This window comes from Macrobrachium nipponense, chromosome 6 (genome assembly GCF_015104395.2).
Source record: "Macrobrachium nipponense isolate FS-2020 chromosome 6, ASM1510439v2, whole genome shotgun sequence".
NCBI classification, from domain to species: Eukaryota; Metazoa; Arthropoda; class Malacostraca; order Decapoda; family Palaemonidae; genus Macrobrachium; species Macrobrachium nipponense.
In genome coordinates, this window is record NC_061108.1 from 77,485,566 (window position 1) to 77,508,243 (window position 22,678).

The following is a 22,678-nucleotide window of genomic DNA, read 5'->3' on the forward strand; positions in this document are numbered from 1 at the left end:
TTGTTGATATTGTTTGATTGACATGTTGTAAACATAATATAATTGGTTCGTATTCTTTCAGTAAGCGTTGCAATTCTCCCAAATGTAATCTGGTCTGGAGACCATTTATGTTCCATTGTATTATATAATTATTGTAAATGTTTTGTTAAGTGTTCAAGCATTACTTTCTTGTTGTGGTTTATCTATTTGCATTTTTTCTAAAATTTTATTTACGACATTTATTTGTTTTTCCTTATAGGACACTAGATGTCCAATGCACATACAGCCTTTTTTGTGAGTCTCTAGACTAGTGGTTTCTTTACTTCTATATTTTATAAAATTTCGTATAGTGTTTGTTAAACTGTCTTTTGTTATGTTTCTGTTTTTGTTGCATAATTCGATGAAACATTTATTACATCCACATGTGTTTTTATGTGTCCTTTTTTCATTTACTCTTGGTGCACAATTACTGGTGATGGAGTAATCTCTTCTCCCTTCACATAATCATTTTTGTCTGTGGTGTTCTCCTCTATTATTTCTTTATTGTTCTGGGTATTTCCATCCATTTCTTCTATTATTGCTCTAGGAGACAAAGGTATGTTCTTATCATTTTCTGGTCTGTGCACTTTTTTTGGATCCTTGGTCTTTGCTTTAACAGATACCTCTCTAATAATTGTTGGCTTTTTGGTTTTGGGTGGAGTTCTCTCTAAAGGCCTCTCTTTATCTTTAGCTTCCAGCTCATAAATATCTCGTGATGTTTCAGTGATACATTCCCTTAATATCTCAAATGAATTTGAACATATATTTGCACAAGCTTCTTGGTTTCTTACTATATTAGTTTCTTGTAAAGTTATTTTTTCTTCCGATTTATCTATTTGGGGTTTGTTACTTACCTCCATTTTTGTTTCATTCCTTGAGGTCAATGCAGAGAACATTTGCTTCCTAGCGGGATCATGCATTCCTCTAACTCTCAACTCTAGTTTGGCTTCTCTAATTGGCATTTCTGATCTCTCTTGAAGTAATTTTAATTCTGTGTTATATATATAATACATTCACTCCTGTGATTTTGGCCACAGTTCACACATTTTGGTTCACCACACTTCCACTACGTGGTATGTTCGTCGGATCCACAATACGCACATATAGATTTATTTCTGTAATTTTTCCATGTATGTCCATATTTACTACAGTTTTGGTACTGTAGTGGCTTTGGAACATACGGTCTCAGTTCTCTGTTTTGGCCCATGATTTTAATTTTGAAAGGTAGTTCTTGGCCTTCAAATTTTATTTTTGCTATTCTCAATGTATTTTCCTTATTTTGTCTACTGGCTAAACTGTATATTTCACAATCTTGCACGTTGTTGTACCTTTTTTTAGGGGAATCTAGCAAAATATTTTTTTCAATTGGTTCCTCACTTTTAGGAAGTACTACAGTACCCTGTACGCAGTTCATACTGTCATGTTTTCTTATCTTTACCTTTATATTATCATGTTCTTTATAGTTAAATAGTTTTCAGATTGGTTTTTTGTAGTGGTTTCTATTAACCACACCTGGTCTTTTATTTGTCAATGACATTTCTGAGGTTGGGTGCCTACTTAACAAATAATTTTCCAATCTTAATGCAGATATTTTTTTTCAGTTTCCAATGTCAAGAACCTTGACCAACTTCCACTCCCAAAGAGGGTGTCAAAGTAAGTCAAGGTTGGATCAATTCTATATTTACTTTTTTGTGGCTTGTATGATATTAAAGTTTTAATACCAGCCTGTTCTTCATTACCTGGGATTTCCTTAGAACAGTCCATTGCCATGCCAGAAGTCATAGGGGTTTTTGTTTTGTTTTCCATATAATATAAGATTAAATACTTCGTCCAGGATGGGATCCCTCTTACCAAGGAGGCCCAACTGAGGGAGGAGCAATACTGTTACACTGTGGTAACTGCCCTAGGACACTCACCCGGATATACACCATACCCACAGTGCCTTAAGGGTCGTCAGTCCCATGAGATCGGACCCAGCACTGCAGGCATGGCTTGACATAAAAATTTACCCTCGCTCAACCACGTCAGGTACTTTAGTTTTACGGGTGGAGTGGCATGCCGTCTAGCTCCACCCTCCATCAAGTTAAAAGAGCAGTCAATTCAATAGTCCAAAATCATGCCAAGGTCGTCAACAAAAGAAGAAGAAGGGAAAGGGGAAAATTTATAAGAGGAGGAGTAAAAGAGTTAAAGGTCCCAATGTTCATTTGGATCCACAGCAGACAGCGGAGGCATAAAGGGGCATACTCTCTCTGCAGTGGATCCCTAAGCCCCCCACCTCGTCAAGGAGTTGGGATTAGGGGGAAGCGAATAAGAGGACAGATGATAGCAACATACCCAGTAATAATACTGCTATAAAAAGACAGATAGAAGCATGGCACAGTTCGGTTAAGAAAGGAGGTAGTAGAACACTGAAGAACAGGGTAGCATAATGTATAATGTATTCTAAGGATGAAGACCATGTAGAAAGGTTGCGGAACGATACGAGAGAAATGAGATACAATCACTTCTATTCAGCGTTGAAGAGTTTAAAAATTCAATTAAAAGAAGTAACGTTTGAAGATTTGAAATATGTCTTATTCCCCGCAGGGATAGGAGAAAGCGGTCGCATGAACAGGTCTGGTTAAACCAATACCTACCTGTGATTATCTCCTTTGGCGAGGAGATGAAACGCCATGGAAAGGTCACATGTGTAGTTGTCAAGGAATAAGTTTTAACCTTCATGGAAGAGAAGTGTGCGAGAGATGTGCGGTTGGAAGTGATGGACACAGAGAAATTAAGCCTTAGTGTTGAACTAAGCATAGCTGTGTGACCCTCTTATGTAAAAAAAAAAAAAAAATGTTTGCCAACCTGTATATGCACATATGTTCCATTATTTTGTATAATAAATACAATTAATTTTTTCATACTTTTATTCATCCCTTCTAAGCTGTGTGGTATATATGACCTCAATAACTGTGTATTACCAGCATTGTGTGTTCAGCATATTTAGCTATCACATCGTATAATTATGTGAATAGCGGGGTGCGCCTAGGTTTATTTCCTGAAAACCGACCGTGTAAATTTATAAACAGGTTAGCCACTCCTTTAGCTCTATCAAAAGATGTAGAATATGAATTAGGTGTCATAGGGGTTACACTCCCAAACTAATACTATGCTGTCACACCAGAAGATGAAGATTTCACACTTCAGTTTAAAGTCACCTTTAATCAGAGTTCGACAACTCGCTCATATGCTTTCACGTATGTTCCTGCTGTTGGCTTATTAGCGGGGGATATGAATAGATTGACTAGAGCACTCAATACAGACATTACAGAACAACTGGAAAAGTTTCACGGTGCATACATTTGGGGTGTTATGCATAGGGATGGGTTATTTTCATGGGATGATGATTTGAAGAGGATGAGCATCACATACGTGAATGCTGAGGTTGCGAAAGTAGAAGTTGTTGTAAAGTTTAGTATTAGGGCTACACATTTATTGGGGTTTAACATAGGACTGCAATACATGATTTATGGTGTGGGGGTGTTGAGAAATCATCGCTCCAAAACTCCCTATCTCGATGATCACAGTATAAATTACATTTACTTATATTCCAACATTATTCAACCCTCATCGCTGGGTGATAAAATGGTAAATATCCTGGACTGTTTCACGTTGGAATGTGGACAGGGTAGAGATTCGCATAATGCAGTTTATAAACCTTTGAATACAAATGTGGTAGATTGCATTTCCATTGATATGACGAATCAGAAGGGGGAGGATATTAAGTTTATTGAAGGTAAAAGCGTGGCATGCATCCTTCATATAAGACCTAGATGAGTGAAATTATGTGCAGTACTTCACCAGTATGACGGGTGAACACATTATATATGTGAGCAGTCTAGGCTGCTTGGACAAGTACGTGAATAACTCAGCGTCCGGGTGTGTGAATAGGTTACTTGCTCCTATATTCCTACCGAATGGAAGCGAATATGAAGTGGTTCTAGCTTCGATCATGTTTCCGGGAGTTTATTATGCTGTATTATCAAGAGATGAAGAATTCGCCCTCCAGTTTGTTACTAAACGTGCTAAAAATAATAAGCACACCTTTATCTATAGACCAAGGACGGCTGTGTTAGCGAGGGACATGATAAGACTGGTGAGGGCGCTTAACAAGGATATTTTTGAACATTTAAAAGTATATTTTGACAGCGAATACAATAACGTTTTCAACAGTAACGATGTATTTGGTTGGGATGAAGACAGCAGGAGAATTATTATCCCTCACGTTAAGAGAGGGAAGATTGGGATGGGGGACGTTAAATGTGTGTCCGTCAAATTCAGTAATAAAGCAGCCAGATTGCTGGGTTTTCAAAATAATACAGCGTATGAAGTTTACGGCCTTGATACAGTGAATGCACATCTCTCGGTTGATTCCTTACCCGATAATTGCGGTATAGATTATATGTATGTGTACACCGATGTTGTTCAACCAACTGTTTTTGGAGGGAAACTAGTAAATATATTGGATTGTTTTACATTAGAGAGCGGCAAAGGGAAGGGGATGCACAATACAATATACAAACCGCTGAACACGAACATTCTACAGCAGATATCAATCATCATCACCGACCAGAATGGAAGGCACATTCATTTCAATAACGACTCAAGCGTCACCTGTGTGCTTCATATAAGGCCCAGATAAGGAGGTATATATAAAACCTGCATTCTTTTCCACCTTTACGGTATTCACTTAAGCGAGCTCGTTTAATTAGGAACACTCAGACAAGCGCTCTGCATAATATTCAAGGGAGGGATTAAAGGTTATTTTTGAACAGGTATGAGGTTCATATTCACCCCACCCTCGGAGGTGAAATTTAAAACGTTTTCTTGTCTGAACCCTTAAAAAAGGGAGCAGGTCTAGAGGACATTTCGGTCTTCTATCCGAGTCATAGAAGAGGTGAAGGTGTATTTTCAGCCATGGCTGGCATTGCACGCAGGGTATTCGGTTTCCTGTTCAGTGCTGCTAAACCTTCAGTTAAAGAGTTTGGTAGATCGGTGCTTTCGGATGTAGCGAACGATCAGCAGCCCCTGAGGGAATCTTTAAAAAGGCATGGAGTGACCGCTCTCAAAAGTACGGTGGACGCATTCTAAGCGGTAGTGGGAGGGTCGACAGGAAAAGGTTGGGTGGAGTGAAATGTACACTCGCTCGGTCGGCTACAAAGACAAGGAAGAAGAGGAGAAAGAAGAATGAACTGGTTAAATCGAGAAGTAAATATAACAAGGATGTGTATGATCTTTAATTCATTCACCCTTTGTCAGCGGGCGCGCACACATGCATTCCCTCCCTCTCGCAATTTTGTGAAATAGCGGTTGTGGTTCCAAATGTGCCAGGGACAGGAAACAAGGTTCCCATCTCTTCATATATTGCGGGCATCTCAGAATTGTTCCCAATGAGAACAAGCGTAGGATTATAGAAAGTTCGATTAATTCGAAGGAAAGGTTGGATTTCACACCTAGCAACAATTCTGTAAATCAAATCCTTAGTGATAACTATATCAAGTTTCGTGTTAACAGTGTCGCAGGCTCCTTCTTGGATTTGTCGAGTATAGCTTTGGAATTATACATCACAGTGGTTAGGGGCAGTGCTCAGTTGCTGGATGATGCACATGTTGCACTCGTTAACAGTATAAGTAATACGCATTTTAAATCCGTCTATGTTCTTGAACAAAATGTTGGTGGAATCATGTCCTGTTTTTAACTATCAATCATACATAAAAATGCTCAAGAGCGTGAAAACCAGCGCGTTACCTACTTTTGGTATGTGTGGGTTTTTCCATGATGATTTTCACGCCACGCATGGTGTTACACAAACCTATACAGCTGCTTCTTACGGACAGACGAGTAGGTGGGAAACTCGGGTGATGAGCTCCATTAAGACGAGAGGAGTTCACACATACTTTCCACTCCTTATAGATCTAGCTAGTATAGACATGTATTTGTTAGATTCCGTGGATTTAAGGATAAGGCTCGAAATGGCCAATAACAACTGGGTGATGGGTGCCCACACCAACGCTCACCTAAACGCTCTGAATATAGAAAAAGCCAAGTTGTGGATTGATCAGGTTACCCCTATTATAACGCCATGTCCGCTTTAAAAGCAGCTCTAGCAGTTAGCCCTATACAATATATATTTGATAAGACTTTATATAAAACATATGTTATTGGGCAGAATGAGGATTCCATTTTAATAGATCAACCTTTCAACACCTGCATACCTGAAAAGATTATGTTAGCTATGATCCATATGCAAACGTTTTCAGGGAATTACGCAGCCAATAGTTTGTACTTTGGCACATACGACTTGAATGACGTGCACATCACTGTTAATGGGAATACATTGTATAATATCAACTGTCATTTTTCTAATACTGTCACGCAATTGTTTTATGAGATGCAGAAGTCAATAGGAGGTGGTCATGACAACCTCATCACCTACGTCAGTTTTAAAAACGGAATGGCTGTCTATTATTTTAGCTTCGTCACGGAAGAGGTTGAAGATTCAATGCCAGTTTAAATTTCAGCTAGTTTGAGAATATATATAAAGCTGGGAACAGTCATGCCTCATCCTTGCATGATTTCATTGTTCGGAGATACCAAGGGTATTTTAACAATTGATTTGGATAGAGTCGTTCAGTGTGATGTTAGGGGTTAGGAGTGATGGATATGAAAGAAATTGAGACTGCTTTACCAGGTTCGCTAGGGAGTGTTATTAAATATTTAGGTATGTTCACTTTGGATGATGTGGGCACGTTCATAATACCTGTGAATAGGAATAAACCGTTAGTTTTTATATTTAATACCCTGCCTTCAACTTCTAGTATCGATGTTGTTGGACACTGGGTGTGTTTTTATATTGACTGTTCACCTAGGGATACAATCTTCTGTTTTGACAGTTATGGTATAAACCCTAAAATTCATTCAGGTGGCTTCTCAACTTTTCTCCATGTAGATTCGGGATGTGCTCTTTACCAGTCCGTAAGGGAGATACAGCCAGATAATTCTTACAAGTGCAGTCTTTACACTGTTTTCTTCATTCACTGTACGAGTTATAGAGGGTTGAAACCGGTTTTGTTGTTAATGAACGTTGTCTTCTCACCATGTCATTTCCCCTCGAGTAGGTTCCTTCACGTGGTGAGGGGGTAAGGGATCCTGCCTTCACTCGTGTGAAGGCCGGATCCTGACGGAACGCCTACAAACTTTTGGCAATAAATGGTGTGGACATTTCCACTTTCGTCTAATTTAACTACTAAGGTGAGTCTGAGAAGGGATCGTGGGTTAGGAAGGGTTTGCATTCGAAGCTAATAGTGGGAGTTGTGGTGGTTGAGTCACCACCTGATATGGTTTGGACCTGAGAGTAAGTAATGGGATTTTCCCATTGCTATCTTGAGGGCGGAACCATCTCCAGGGACTGGCCCATCGGAATCCAGGGGGAGCTGGTTTTCTGGGGGTGGGACTCCTGGCTTTTGTCCGGAAGCCCACCAATACGTTTGTGGTGGGGAGTTGATTCCCATTAGTGGAATCAGAGCTCCCAGCAGGTGGATTGGCTTATACCTGGGCCACCACAAACGTATTGGTGCTATCCTGTATGGGTAGGGTATGGGGTGGACCATTGGGAGTCAACTCTCACTAGTGCCATTGGTGGAGAATGTGAATACCTGAGTGACTCACGATACTTTCTTGATATAACCAAGTAGTAAGAGTTGTTTTTTTTTTTTTTTTTACTAAACCAAATATGGATCCGGACTATGAACCTACATCCCCTGGGAAAATGGACTCACTGGCACCATTGACGACTTCTGGCTCAAACAAAGACCATTCTTTGAACCCCCCAGACGCCAAAAATAGTAGAGTGACGCATTTGAAAGTTATACATATGAAAAATATTCCACTTCAGTGTAACTATGAGGATATATCGACATCTTTGAACATGTTTGGCAATATAGCAGAGATTCGTATGAACTTTCTTGACACAGAAGGAAAATGGGAAGCTTGGGTAACATTTGATAAACATGAAGATGCTTTTAAAGCTACCTGTAGTATTGATACCTTGAATGTATGTAACTCATTAGTTAAAGGAGCCTTGACGGATAAAGCCCCAAGAAACTTAGACATTTATAAACCTGCAGAATGGAATCCAATCAACTCCAATAGTAGCAACGTTGACAAAATAAGAGTCCCCCAACCTCCTAAATGGCTGGTAGTTAAAGCCAAGAAGGAGAACTTCAACTATTACAAGTTTAGTAGGTACCTTCAGCAAAAAATAGGTGGCATAATGAGTGGTGACATTACTAGATTTGGTAAGAGCTCTGTACTTATTCATGCAAAATCTAAAACTCAGTCACAGATGCTAACAATGATGAAAGTTGATAACAACGATATAATAGAGAAAATTAGTCCTCACCTAAATTTTAGCTATGGAAGAGGTGTTGTTTTTGATCGAGACTTATACGAGTTTACTGAAGAAGAAATTTTAGATATGTGTCCACCAACTGTATGGAAAGTGAAAAAGGTCCCAAATGGCAACATGATGATTTTTACTTTTGAAGACAGTAATGTACCATCTCATATAGTAATAGAAAATGAAAGAGTGCGAGTTAGACCTTTTCAACCAAAAGCATTACAATGTTTTAATTGTTTTAAATTTGGTCATCCATCTAAAGTTTGTAAAAATAATAAGATGTGTAATAATTGCTCTGCCCTAGAACATGGCCCATGCTCAGATATACCTAAATGCATTAATTGTCACCTAGAGCACAAATCAGTTGATAAAATATGTGAAGAATTTAAAGTTGAAACAGCAGCAGTTAATAAAGCATATACAGAACACATCAGTATTGGACATGCAAGACGACTCTTGGGAAGAGCCAAGAGTTATTCGAAAGCCCTTACTACCACAAGGGCTCCTTCCTCATCCTCAATGAAGGATGCCTCAGCCCCTGTGGTTCAACATTCCACCACTAGGGCTCCACTCCAATTTGCTGATCCTTCCTCATCCTCAATAAAGGATGCTTCTACTCCTGTGGCCCGACATGCTGGGCCAAGTGCTCAGCCTAGTAAGGTTAGAGCACAATCGGCAAAGACGGATAAAATAAACATTCCACATAACAAACTGGATATCTCCCTCACACCTCCCTCTACTCCACCTTCTGCATTATCTCAGGCAGAATCTCTGCCTGATTTAATGGAATTAGAGGGAAAAAAACAAATGAAGAGGGTAAGAACACCCTCATCCTCTCCTCCATTAACTCCAACAAAAGATAAAACCAAAATCAATGAGCAAACTGGCGAAGAAAAACAATCTTCATAAAAAATTTACAAGCAAAGCTTCCCATCCACTAAGCATTCAAAAATTACCTTGAATAGAGGACTACCCTCCAAAACCTAGACATCTTCTCTTCAATTTTACAGTGGAATTGTCAGGGACTTCGTGCAAAATATGAGGAACTTAAAGTGTTACTCTATAAATACTCCCCTATTGCTGTATGTTTACAAGAAACAATGCTTGATGTCCACACACCTTGCCCTAGAGAGTATATATCATATAGAACACAATATAATTTGGAAGTGGGAGGACATGGAGGTTGCCTTATTTATGTTCGCAGGGACCTTCCTCATTTTCCAATCCCACTAAATACTCCTTTACAGGCTGTTGCGGTTCAAATTCACCTAAGACGAAAATACACACTCTGTTCCCTTTATCTTCCACCAAACAATCCCATCACTCGAGAAGAACTAATTGATTTACTTCATCAGCTTCCACGACCATTTCTTCTCATGGGAGACTTAAATGGCAGACATCCTTTATGGGGAGATGTGACAACAAATCAAAAAGGGAATATTATAGCTTCCATAATAGAAAATGAAGATTTAGGACTTTTAAATACCGGAGAACCCACTCATTACCATATCCAGACAGGTACAGTCTCATGCTTAGACCTTACAATATCTAGTTCCAATTGCACGATGGATTTCAGATGGAAGACGAATGATGACTGGCAAAGCAGTGACCATGCTCCCATAATAATAAACTCCAATGATGACCCAACAGTTCAAAGATCTCCACGGTGGAATGTTGAAAAAGCAGATTGGAACAAATTTCAAGAACTAAGCGAAATAGAAAGTGATGCAAATGACTTCCCAACGGCAGATGATGCAATCGATTTATTAAATGGGACATTCCATACAGCAGGTATACATTCTATACCAAAAACTACAGGTCTTTTCAGGCGACGCCCAGTCCCGTGGTGGTGTGAAGAGCTCACACTGTTACACCGAGTCACAAGAACATCACTTACACGTTATCGTAGACACCGAACTATAGCAAACATGATAATATACAAACAGAATAGAGCGCATTTTCGAAAGGCAATGAAAACTGCTAGAAGGCAGTCATGGGCGTCATTTGTATCGTCCATTAACCACCGAACACCTATCTGCAGTATATGGAAGAAAATAAAAAAGATTGCTGGGAAATTTACTCCCAGTCCTCCCCCAGTACTTAAAGTTAATGACAACCTCATCGCCAACGCAAAAGATGTCAGTGATAAACTCGCCGATCATTTTGCACCCAAGTTTCAAAAAAATCTGACAGTTCCCCTGGATATCAATATAGAAGAAGAGAAGAACAACTGCGATTAGACTTTTCCACAGATAAGATAGAGCCATATAATTTACCCTTTACAGAAAGGGAATTTGATGCTGCCCTGGCCAGCAGCACTAACACTGCCCCTGGTCCGGATGAAATTCCCTATCAAATGTTTAGGCATATTTCAAAAAATACAAAACTATTTATAATAAGTATAATTAACAGATTATGGCATGAAAGTAGCTACCCAGTCATATGGGAATTGGCTTTTGTATTACCTTTTGTTAAACCAGGTAAAGACCCTTTTTCAGTGGCTAGTTATCGACCAATAGCACTAACTTGCTGTTTATGCAAGTTGATGGAAAAAATGGTGAATACAAGATTTGTCTGGTATTTAGAGCGTAATGGTATTTTCTCACCCTCACAATGTGGATTTAGAAAAATGCACTCTGCAGTAGATGTCCTACTGCAGCTGGAAACCTCCATATGTGAAGCTTTTGCCTCCAAGCAGCACCATATAACTATTTTTTTTGATATTGAGAAAGCTTATGATATTGCTTGGAGGCATGGCATTCTTAAGACAATTCATACCTGTGGTCTACGAGGAAAATTGCCCCTATTCATTAAAGCATTCTTGAAATGTAGATATTTTCAAGTTAAAGTGGGCAACACATTATCAGATAGACGATGCCAAGAAGAGGGTGTCCCACAAGGAAGTGTGCTTAGTGTCACACTTTTTGCTTTAGCAATAAATGGAGTCGTGTCTGTTATACCCAAGGATGTATTGAGTACCCTATTCGTAGATGATCTTTCAATATCTGTTGCTGCATCACGAATGTCGGTTGCAGAAAGGAAATTACAATTGACAATAAATAAGATAGTAAACTGGGCTGAACAACAGGGATTTAAAATATCAGCCAGTAAGACTACTGTTATGCATTTTTGCCACCTTCGGGGAGTACACCCCGACCCAGACCTTTATCTGTACAACCATAGAATACCCTGTGTTGAAGAGGTACGCTTCTTAGGCCTCATATTCGACAAAAAACTCAATTGGCTTCCCCAACTGAAACATATTAAAACCAAGTGCCTTGAAGCTTTAAGTATTTTGAAAGTATTATCTAATACCAACTGGGGTGCAGACAGGCAGACAGTTATAAAACTACACAAATCACTTATTATTTCAAAATTACTTTATGGATGTGAAATATATTCTTCTGCTTCATCTAATCGTCTTGCTATCTTAGATTCAGTACATCATACCGGTATACGCTTGGCAACAGGTGCCTTTCGATCTTCTCCCATCTTAAGTTTATTAATTGATGCGGGAGAAATCCCACTAGAGTTATATCGCCAATCATCAATTATCAGATATTGGTTTAGGGTTCAGAGAATCCCCAACTCTAAAGCCTGTGAAGCAGCAAATAGAAATTCTTTCAACAACTTTTATGAAAATCATCCAAGGTTTCCTAAGCCTTTTAGTTTTAGAGTGAAAAAGATCTTGGAAAAAATGAATATGTCAAGAAATCCTGTATGTCCAGTTAATTTACCAATTACCCCAGCATGGAAATTACCTGTAATTAAATTTTGTAAATATTTTAAAGGTATTAAAAAAGAAAAATCAGATACAGAAATCAGAGTATTATTTTTAGAACATGCTGCAGAGCACTCAGGCTCTACATTTGTTTTTACTGATGGCTCCAAAACTGATGATGGAGTCGGATATGGAGTTTTTAGTGATGATTTTAGTCGCAGAGGAGCACTACCCATCGTAGCATCGAACTTCACAGCGGAACTGTATGGAATTCTAACAGCATTGGAACATATTGCAACCCTCCAGAATTCCACTAATATCACCATCTTTTGTGATTCCAAAAGTGCAGTACAGGCACTTGAAATTTTTAATACTGATCATCCAATTACATTGAAAATCTCACAGTGGGTATTTCTACATCAGCGTAGAGGGATTACTATATCTTTTTGCTGGGTCCCAGCGCATGTAAATATATATGGAAATGAAAAAGCAGACCAACTAGCTAAATCAGCAGCAACCAATATGATACCAAGACCAATTGCTGTACCATATAGAGACTTTTTTCCTAGTATATCAAAGTTCATTGCAAGATTATGGGAACAGCAATGGAACGAAGCAGGACCAAATAAAATGAAAGAGTTTGCCACATGTACACACCCTTGGAAATATGAATCTATGCCTAGGAGATAGGAAGTAACGATATGCCGCCTCCGTATAGGACATACAAGATTGACACATGGGTATCTCATGAGTGGTGAATACCAACCTTACTGTGATGACTGTCTCGTCCCGTTGACTATTAAGCATTTGCTAGTTGAATGTCCTAGTCATCGGGAACTGAGAGAGCAGCACTTTAAAGACAAAAGAGATAGAGATGGTAGTTACAGTTTGACAAAGATATTGGGTGAAGAAGCGCAGCATGATTATGAGTGTGTTGTTGAATTTTTAAAAGAAGTTGGAGTTTTTAACGAAATTTAGGTATTTCGCTTTCATGTATTTGTGTAGTTTTTAGCTTTGGGTTTTTAGAATGAATGTATGGAAACGTGAATAAATGTATTTATTGCCTGTTTGTGTTCTAGTATGAAAGCCATTGCCTCTGTGCAATTTTTTATATAATCTTAATGCATTATTTATTATCCTATAAGACCTGTTTGGTCCAAGCTCGTGGCTTTTGGCCTTGACCTTGCATTTTATCTAATCCTTTGGGCCAGCCCCATGGGAGCTGAAGGTCAGCTCAGTGGTCTGGTTAAACTATTTTGTAATAATAATAATAATTTAGCTTTGGTGGTGTTTAATGCATAAGTAGCATCTTTGCGCTAGCTATAGTACAATAACTGATACGGAACTTTAAGAGTTTTTATGATGTGTGTGGATTTTTCCCAAATTGGTTGTCCAAATGGCTTCATTCGGCGTCAATGATCCTGGTAGTCACGACGCCAGATAATTATTAATTATTCATCATTCACCACGTCATTTGGAAAGTAGTGACAGGTGGGTGGCGGAATGCTATTTCAAGTATTTCAAAAGGGCGAAATGTTCTCATTGGAGTTCTGGTGGTAAATATGCTGTCACATACAAAGAGTATGTGCATTTGTTAAATAAAAGGTAATAATCGTTTTTTGGTGTTGTTAATATACATCATATAATTATTTTTTATTTCATGCAACCGTTCGGTTCTTCCAAGTCCCGTTATTTCTCTTCCTTAGGATGAGCAGGAAAGGAGGGGCTGTTCTGCACGGGGCACAGGCAGAGGATCTACGTCAACACTACAAGATAATAAATTTAGAAGGTTGTGGTTTTTTATTGTAAAATTGTTAAGCAGTTTGAGGTTGGTAATAAGGAGTCGTGGCGGTATTGTTTTTGAATGTGTCTGGGGAGAAACGCGTGAATCCGACACTTGTTAATGTGCACCGATTTATGTAATGAAAATATGTGAATGGTCATAATTGGTTTTTATTACCCTCATTTTTAATTGTTCAACCATCCATAGAGTTTCATTATGTTTAGAAATCTTTTCGCATTCATACTATCACGTGAAATGACATGTGCACCTAGCAGCGAGTGCCAGAGAAATGATGACTGTTGTGGGTGCTTATCAGCTTCTTATCTGAATTTGAGTGGACATGTTAGGTTAGGTTATGCTTGTTTAAGGGACTTAGAATTTTTTTCACTCGGCTGGGGGGGTTAGGTTAGGTTAGGTTAGGGTAAGGGACTTAGAATTTTTGGTTTTCCTGTGGAGTTATATACCCTACTCTCTTCATGAGTGATTTTTGGGTTCTTTTCTGAACTAGAGTGAAATATTTGGTGGTTTTCCCATGGAGTCGTTAATGGTCAACGTACTTGAGGTTAAAATAAAGGCAAGCTTATGGGGTTTATCGCCTGTGAGCTGAATTGGAGGTCGGGTGTTGAGGTTGAGCCGAAATGGGGTCTTCTTCCCTACTCGTATGGCTGTGAGTTCTGCAGTGTATACTGATGATATAGGGGGAAGACTTATTTTAACTAATTTATCTTTTGCGAATGCTGAAGCTCCCACTCCAGTGTTGTTTTTTGGTAAATCTGTGTAGATCATAAGTTGATCTCCCTTTCTTCTGATGTTGGCGGTACGCCTCTGTGTTTGCCATATTTCTTTTTAGAGGATATGATGGAGCAGTTCATACTTTTACTCTTTTCAAAGTCCAGGGTGGTGGGAATTCCATTGCTGGGTGAAAAATTGGTTTAATATTATGTGAATTCATTAAATATTTGGTTCTTTGTGGGAAAGAGTTAGCACTATGGTTTTCTAATCTTTGATTATGATTCAGAAAGCATGTAACAGCGAGAGATGTTCCTGCTTGAAGGGAAAGGCCCCTACGCGTAGTATCAAGTTGCGGTGATGTTGAAGGGGTAATATACCTGCTTCTACTAGCAGGGCGTTTATAGGGGATGATCGAAATGCTCCCGTGCACAAATGTATTAGTTCATGATGCAGTGCATCAAGTGTTTTTAGTGTAGCTTCTGAGGCAGATGAATATATTGGGCAACAATAATCTATTATAGATAGTACTGTTGCTTTGTATAACATAAGCGTGGTGTTACGTCCAGTTCCCCATTTGGTATGTGATAGTTTTTTCAATATGGCTAGGGCTTTTATGCCTTTTCCTTTAATATATTTGAGGTGTGCTTTCCTGTTCAGATGCTGATCAAACACCATTCCTAGGTATTTAACATTTATGCAGAATTTTATTTAGGTATTATAAAGATAAAGCTTGATTGTTTGTTGTTTTAACCATCTTTTTTCTTTATAGAAAATTATTGCATTTGTTTTATCTATTGAAAATTGGAATCCTACTGAATTTGCCCAATTGGTAATATTTGAGATGGCTGTATCAAGGATTCTTTGGGCATGTCTTAGAGTGCTACTTGTTTAATATATGGCAAAGTCATCAACATACAAGCTGTTTTTGCTTCCTTTTGGTAAATTTATTGGAGTCCCAATTTTTGTTTCCTCGAACAGAGCTCGAGAATGCGATAGACCGACGCCGGGCTGACACCAAAGACAGGCTGGTGCACCAGGCCGTGTCTAAGTCGGGGTCTTGTCCTCAGAGACGTCCGGCTCCTCCTCCTCCCCCTTTCCAGCAGCAGTCAAGGAGATCGTCGCCTGGTAGGCCGTCGAGGACCTTGAGTTCGGCAGGTCCTTCCCATTCGACACAACCTAAGTCAGAAGATCAATGCCCCTTTCGCTCTCGTTCCCTTAAGCCAAGAAGGGGCCCAAGGGGCAGAGGTAAAGGGGGCCGTCGGTAGGTTAGGCGCCTCTCCCTCTCCTGTGCCATGGGTGGGGGAATGCCTGGCGGGCCATAGGGCCAAGTGGCAGAGTTATGGGGCGGAGAAGTGGGTGGTAGATGTCTTTCGGGTGGGATAACTACTGCCATTTGACTTCCCTCCTCCTCTGTCTGACAAGCTGCAGCTCAGGAAGGTTTATCCTCCAGATTCTATGAAGTTCTTGGCTCTTCGGGAGGAAGTGCAGAAAATGCTGGACAAGGATGCAATAGAGTAAGTAGTGCGTCCATCCCTGAGGTTTTACAGTCACATCTTGGTGCCCAAGGCATCAGGAGGATGGAGGCCTGTGATCGACTTATCCACCTTGAATCACTTCATCAGGAAGACACAGTTCAAGATGGAGGCCCCGCACTCAGTGTTGGCAGCCGTGAGGGAAGGCGACTTCATGCTGTCGATAGACTTAAGGGACGCATACTTCCAAATCCCTGTTCATCCCACACCCAGAAAGTTCCTTCGCTTCTCTCTTGGGGACAAGGTCTTCGAGTTCAAAGTCTCGTGCTTCGGGCTGACCACAGCCCCTCAAGTGTTCACAAGGGTCTTCTGTCTCGTGTCAAGTTGGGCCCATGCTCAGGGGATCCATTTGCTGAGGTGCCTCGACGATAGGTTAGTCTTGGCAGTTTCCAGGGAAAAGCTGCTGCAGGACAGGGATCGTCTACTTCAGTTCTGTCTGGAACTGGGCATCTTAGTCAACCAGGAAAAGCCGAACCTTGTACCCACTCAAAGGATTCTCTACCTGGGCATGGTCATCGATATGACAGTGGCAAAAGTTCCTGTCTGATCAAAGATTGGAGATGTTGCGGGCGGTGGCGCGCAACTTCCTGTCAGAGTCACACCAGTCAGCTCATCAGTGGCAGGCTCTTCTGGGAGTGTTGCCTTCCCTGGAGAAGCTGGTCCCCTCATGGGCATCTTCATCTTTGGTCTGCAATGGAGACTGGGAGAATTCTGGTCTCTGGCGGGGGACTCTCCCCTGTTAATAGTTCCTCTGTCTCTGGAAGTGAGAGAAGACCTTCATTGGTGGTTGGACAACCAAAATCTGTTGAAGGGTGTCCCTCTACGTTCTCTTCCACCGGACTTCCTTCTGTTCTCGGACGCCTCCCTCACAGGTTGGGGGGCTCATTTAGGTGGCCTCATCGCTTCAGGCGTTTGGAGTATGGAGGACATGCAGCAAAACATATCAACGTCTTGGAGTTGAAGGCGGTTTTCCTTGGTCTGAAGGAGTTTAGGGGGAAGGTAGAGGGTCATTCTGTCGTTCTCGTGTCAGACAATACTACGGTGGTAGCGTATGTGAACAAACAGGGAGGCCTGCTTTCATGTCAACTTCACGCCTTGACCGTCGAGCTTCACCAATGAGCGGTCAGCAATTCGGTAGAGCTCTCAGCCAGGTAAATCCCAGGAAAACGGAATGTGGTTGCAGACAAACTCAGTCGCCGGGATCAGATCCTAGGCACAGAGTGGTCCCTTCATCAAGTGGTCCCCCTGATCCCAACTCCTTGACGAGGTGGGGGCTTAGGGATCCACTTCAGAGAGACTACACTCTTTTATGCCTATTTTCTCTGCTGTGGATTCAACTAAACATTGGGACCTTAAACTCCTTTACTCCTCCTATAAATTTTTCTTTTCCCTTCTTCCTGTGGCATGGTTTTGGACTACTGAATTGACTGCTCTTTTAACTTGAAGGAGGGTGGAGTCGGACGGCACGCCACTCCACCCGTAAAACTAGAGTACCCGACGTGGTTGAGCGAGGAGAAATTTTTATGTTAAGCCATGCCCACAGTGCTGGGTCCGATCTTGACGGACTGACGACCCTTAAGGCACTGTGAGTATGGCGTATATCCAGGTGAGGATCCCAGAGCAGTTACCACTACATAACAATATTGCTCGTCCCCAAGTTGGGCCTCCCTGGTGAGAGGGACTTCATCCTGGACGAAAATGATATTATTCTTCTATGGAAAAACTAAACCCCACTATGACTTCTGGCATGGCAACAGACTATCCCCAGGACACCCCAGTTACAGAAGAGCAGGATGGTATCAAAACTTGGTTACCATGTAGACCACCAAGAAAAAACAGATATCGTGTTGACCCAACCTTGACCCATTTCGACTCCCTCTTTGGTAGTGGAAGTTGGTCAAGATTCCTTACTATGGAAACCGAAAACAGAATATCGGCATTGAAATTGGAAAACTTTTTGCTGAATCGACATTCAACTGCAGAAATGTCATTCAGACTAATAAAAGACCAAACGTGGTTAATTGAAACCACAACTAGAAGCCAGTCAGAAAATTACTTAACAATAAAAAATATTAATAATATAAATGTACATATAAATAAACATGACAACATGAACAGTGTACAGGGTACCACTGTACTCCCTGATGATGAAGAACCTTTAGACAAAAATATATTGCTAGATTCCCTTAAAAAGAGATATAATAATGTCCAAGATTGCGAAATTTACAACATAAACAGTAGAAGAAGTAATGGAAAAACACTAAGAATAGCAAAAATAAAATTTGACGGCCAAGAATTACCTTTAAAAATTAAAATTATGGGCCAAAGCAGAGAACTTAGACCGTACGTTCCAAAACCACTACAGTGCCAAAACTGTAGTAAGTATGGACATACAAAGAAAAACTGCCGTAATACAGCGGTATGTGCATACTGTGGATCTGACGAACATTCCACACAGTGGAAGCGCAGTGAGCCAAAGTGTGTGAACTGCGGGCAAAATCACCATGCAAGATCTAAGGAGTGTCTGTATTATATTGTAAGGAAAATGCTTTTTCCCTATTTTCATCAAACCCAATCATCAAGTCGCGTTGTTCTTACTTCCGTTCGATAGAGCGTTCCCAGCCCAAGCTACGCCACTGCCGCACCTGGGGATCCCCACGGCCCGTCCCACTCCACCACCACACACAATGCAGCTCTCTCTCTCGCAGTCTTGGTCGCCCCAGTGTACAGTAGAACCCCCCAGGCTACCGCCAGGGGAGGCATCCTGTCAGTCAGCAAAACCGAAGGACTCTACACTCGATGACGCCCCACAACAAGTGTCACAAGGACACGGGGTCGCCCCCTGCCTCCAAGATTGTCATCCAATAATTATTCCATAACCATTGTCCTGGGGGAGGGGAAGTATTTGTAAGGACAACGCTTTTTCCCTATTTTCATCGAACCCAATCATCAAGTCGCGTTCTTACTTCCGTCCGATAGAGCGTTCCGCGGCCTTTCTGCTGATGTATAACACATGCAATTCCATTATTTGTACGCCTTAATATATCTAAATGTATATCTGTAAGAAAACACAAATTTACTGTCTCAGAGTCATTTCTGTTCGCGGTGCGACACTGCACTACTTATCCGTCCGCACCTGTCTATGTCAACCCAGTTTGTCTGTAAATAAATCATCAGTAACCAGCTACCTGTCTTAATCTCTGGTTCTCACAACTGGGGACCTCCCGGAGTTGGTGACACAGCAGTTTAGACCAAGCCTTTAACGGACCAATTATGTTCCACTCACCTTCAGAGAACCTTTAACGGACTCAATACGGCGCCACAGTTTAGGTCTCTGAAAACTGCACTGCGAGGACGACATCAACGCCATTAACGGACTAATCACGGCACTGCTTCCCAGTGTGTTTTGGCTGTTTATTTCGAGGACGGGTAGCTGGGTGCTGGTCAGCCAACACAAAATTCAGGCAGCGGTTCAAAAACATCCATCCGACATCGCGGCCTCCTTTGCCTCACCCGGGGACGCCAGATATCTTCTCGGCCCGCCGAACCTGCGGGCCTCCTCGGTTCTTCCCCCGGCGCCATTGCCGCACCTGCGAGTCCCCAGACGACCTTCCCTTCCTGACGGTGCCGCTGCTACACCCAGGGACGTGCTTTACCCACCCAACGTCACTGCCTGTGGGCCTCCCCTGCCTGCCGACGCCGTTGCTACACTGAGGGACCTGAACCCAGCTACACTGAGGGACCTGAATCCATGATGCTGCCATTACTCCTGGGGCTCGCTCGATCTTCCTGACATCGATGCCATGCCTGTGGACGAGCTCACCCTTTCCGACGCTGCCGCCTGTAGTCCTCCTTGACCCACCGACACCGCTGCCATGCCTGTGGGCCTCCCCTTCCTGCCGACGCCGCTACCTGTGGGTTTCCTCGACCTGCCGACGCCGCTACCTGTGGGTTTCCTCGACCTGCTGAAGCCAAGTTAGAATTAAAAGTCAGAGGAATGTATGATCCTGCTAGGAAACAAACGTTTTCTACTATAAGTTCAAACAATGAGACAAAAATGGAAATGGATAAGAATAAAGAGAACAATATAGCAAAAAACCAAGAAACATGCACAAATATTTGTTCGAATTCTTTTGAGATATTAATTGAAATAGAATCTCAAGATAATATATGTATCACTGAAATGTTAGAAGAAAGTTATAATGAACTAGAAGCTAAAAATAAAAAGAGGCCCTTGGAGAGGACTCCGACCAAAACCAAAAAGCCAACAATCATTAGAGAATTGTCTGTTAAAGCAAAGACTAACCACCCAACGAAAGAGCACAAACCAAGAAATAAGATTATCCCATTGTCTCCTAAAATAGTAATAAAACCAATGGAAGCAACAACCCAGAACATCAAAGAAACAGCTCAGGAACAAACCATAAACAAAAATAATTATGTGATGGGAGAAAAGATTACTCCATCACCAATAATAGGAGCAGCAAAAGCAAATGAAAAAAGAACACTACACAAAAACACATGTGGATGTAATAAATGTTTCATAGAATTGTGCAACAAAAATAGAAATATAACAAAAGAGTAACTGTTTAACGAACACAATAAAAAATTTTATAAAATGCAGAAGTAGAGAAACTACTAGTTTGGACACTCACGGAAAAGGCTGTCTGTGCATTGGACATCTAATATCTTACAAAGAAAAACAAATAAATGTCGTAAATAAAATTTTAGAAAAAATGCAAATTGATGATCCACAAAAAAATAGCACACTAACATAATATTTTCAACAATTACATTATTCAATGGAACGTAAATGGTCTCCAGACCAAATTACATTTGGGAGAATTACAACGATTACTTAAGGAATATGAACCAATGGTATTATGTTTGCAGCATGTCAATAAAAGAATACCAACTATGGGTAAATATACCTTAGTATCTGCATCTAGAGAGGAAAAAGGCAATCTAGTTACTGCTATATATGTGCATAACAAAGTATGTTATGACAAAGTACTTGTAAACATTACTAACTTGCAAATATAAAGTATTAAAATACAAATAAAAAATGATAACTATGTGATTTATAATTTATACAACCAACCAAATAAAAACTATGACATTGATAAACTTAAAGATTTACTAAACAATACAAAGGAACCTACATGAATAGTAGGTGATTTTAATGCTCATAGCCAAATATGGGACTGTAATTGCACAAACTCAAATAAAGCAGGGAGTAAAATAGAAGATTTAATTGATTCAAACGACATTTACTGTATAAATAATGATGAAATATCCACATATTTTTCAAGAACACATGGGACATTATCCTCAGTGGACTTAACTCTATGTTCAACAAGCATAGTTGACAGATTGGATTGGATTACAGTTGATGACTTGCACGCCAGTGATCATTTTCCAATATTAATTTCCTTATTGCATAATAGTCCTGTAAAACATGTTCCTCATTATAACATTTATAAAGCAGATTGGAAACAATATAAAAAGCACACGAAAAATATCCCACCATTTGAATATTTCAAAGACCACAATGAAACTAATAAATTTGTTGTTGGTTTCATTAAAAACGCTGCTGATAAATCAATACCAAAGACCAAACCCCATTCAACAAAACACAAAGTTCCATGGTGGTCCAATAGGCTAACAGAATTAATAAATACAAAACACTCAATAGGGAGACGATTAGATAATTTGAATAAAAAATTCACTAAAACAAATACAAAATTTCCAATATTAGAAGGAACTTTGCAAAAAATGACTATTATTGCTAGAAATTGATACTTTGAAACCTGTATATAACAAAATATCTGTAAAATTTAAAAAGGAGGCAATTCAAGGAAGAATGATTTCAGGGAGGAAATACGTATTAGATCTCTCTAATAATACTCCCATACAAAAAATATGTGAAAAATTCAGAAAAATAAATGGTACCCATGTTAAACTACCTAGACATGCGATATTAAAATATGGGAAGAGAATACTTAATCCAAAAGAAATAAGCAATATAATAGGAGAAAACTTAGCAAATGTAAGTAGTGATAAGAATTTGGATGAACACTTCCGCACAAAGAAAAATGATATAGAATTAATAACAATAAATTTTGAAACAAGGGAAGATATATATTATAATAGAAAATTTGATATGGAAGAATTGGAATATGCTCTCTCGAACAGCAATAAATCTGATCCTGGAGGTGATATGCCAATTAGCACCTTTGGCAAAGTCATACTTATTACAATTTCATAATCATTTATGGCTTCGGAATTTATTTCCTGATGAATGGCGTGAAGCTATCCCCAAACCTGGAAAGGATCCAAGCAATGTTAATAATTACAGACCAATATCTCTAACAAGTTTCTTTTGCAAATTTTTTGGAAAGATGGTGAATGCTCGACTAACATGGCACATTCGAGAAAATAAAATTTTGACT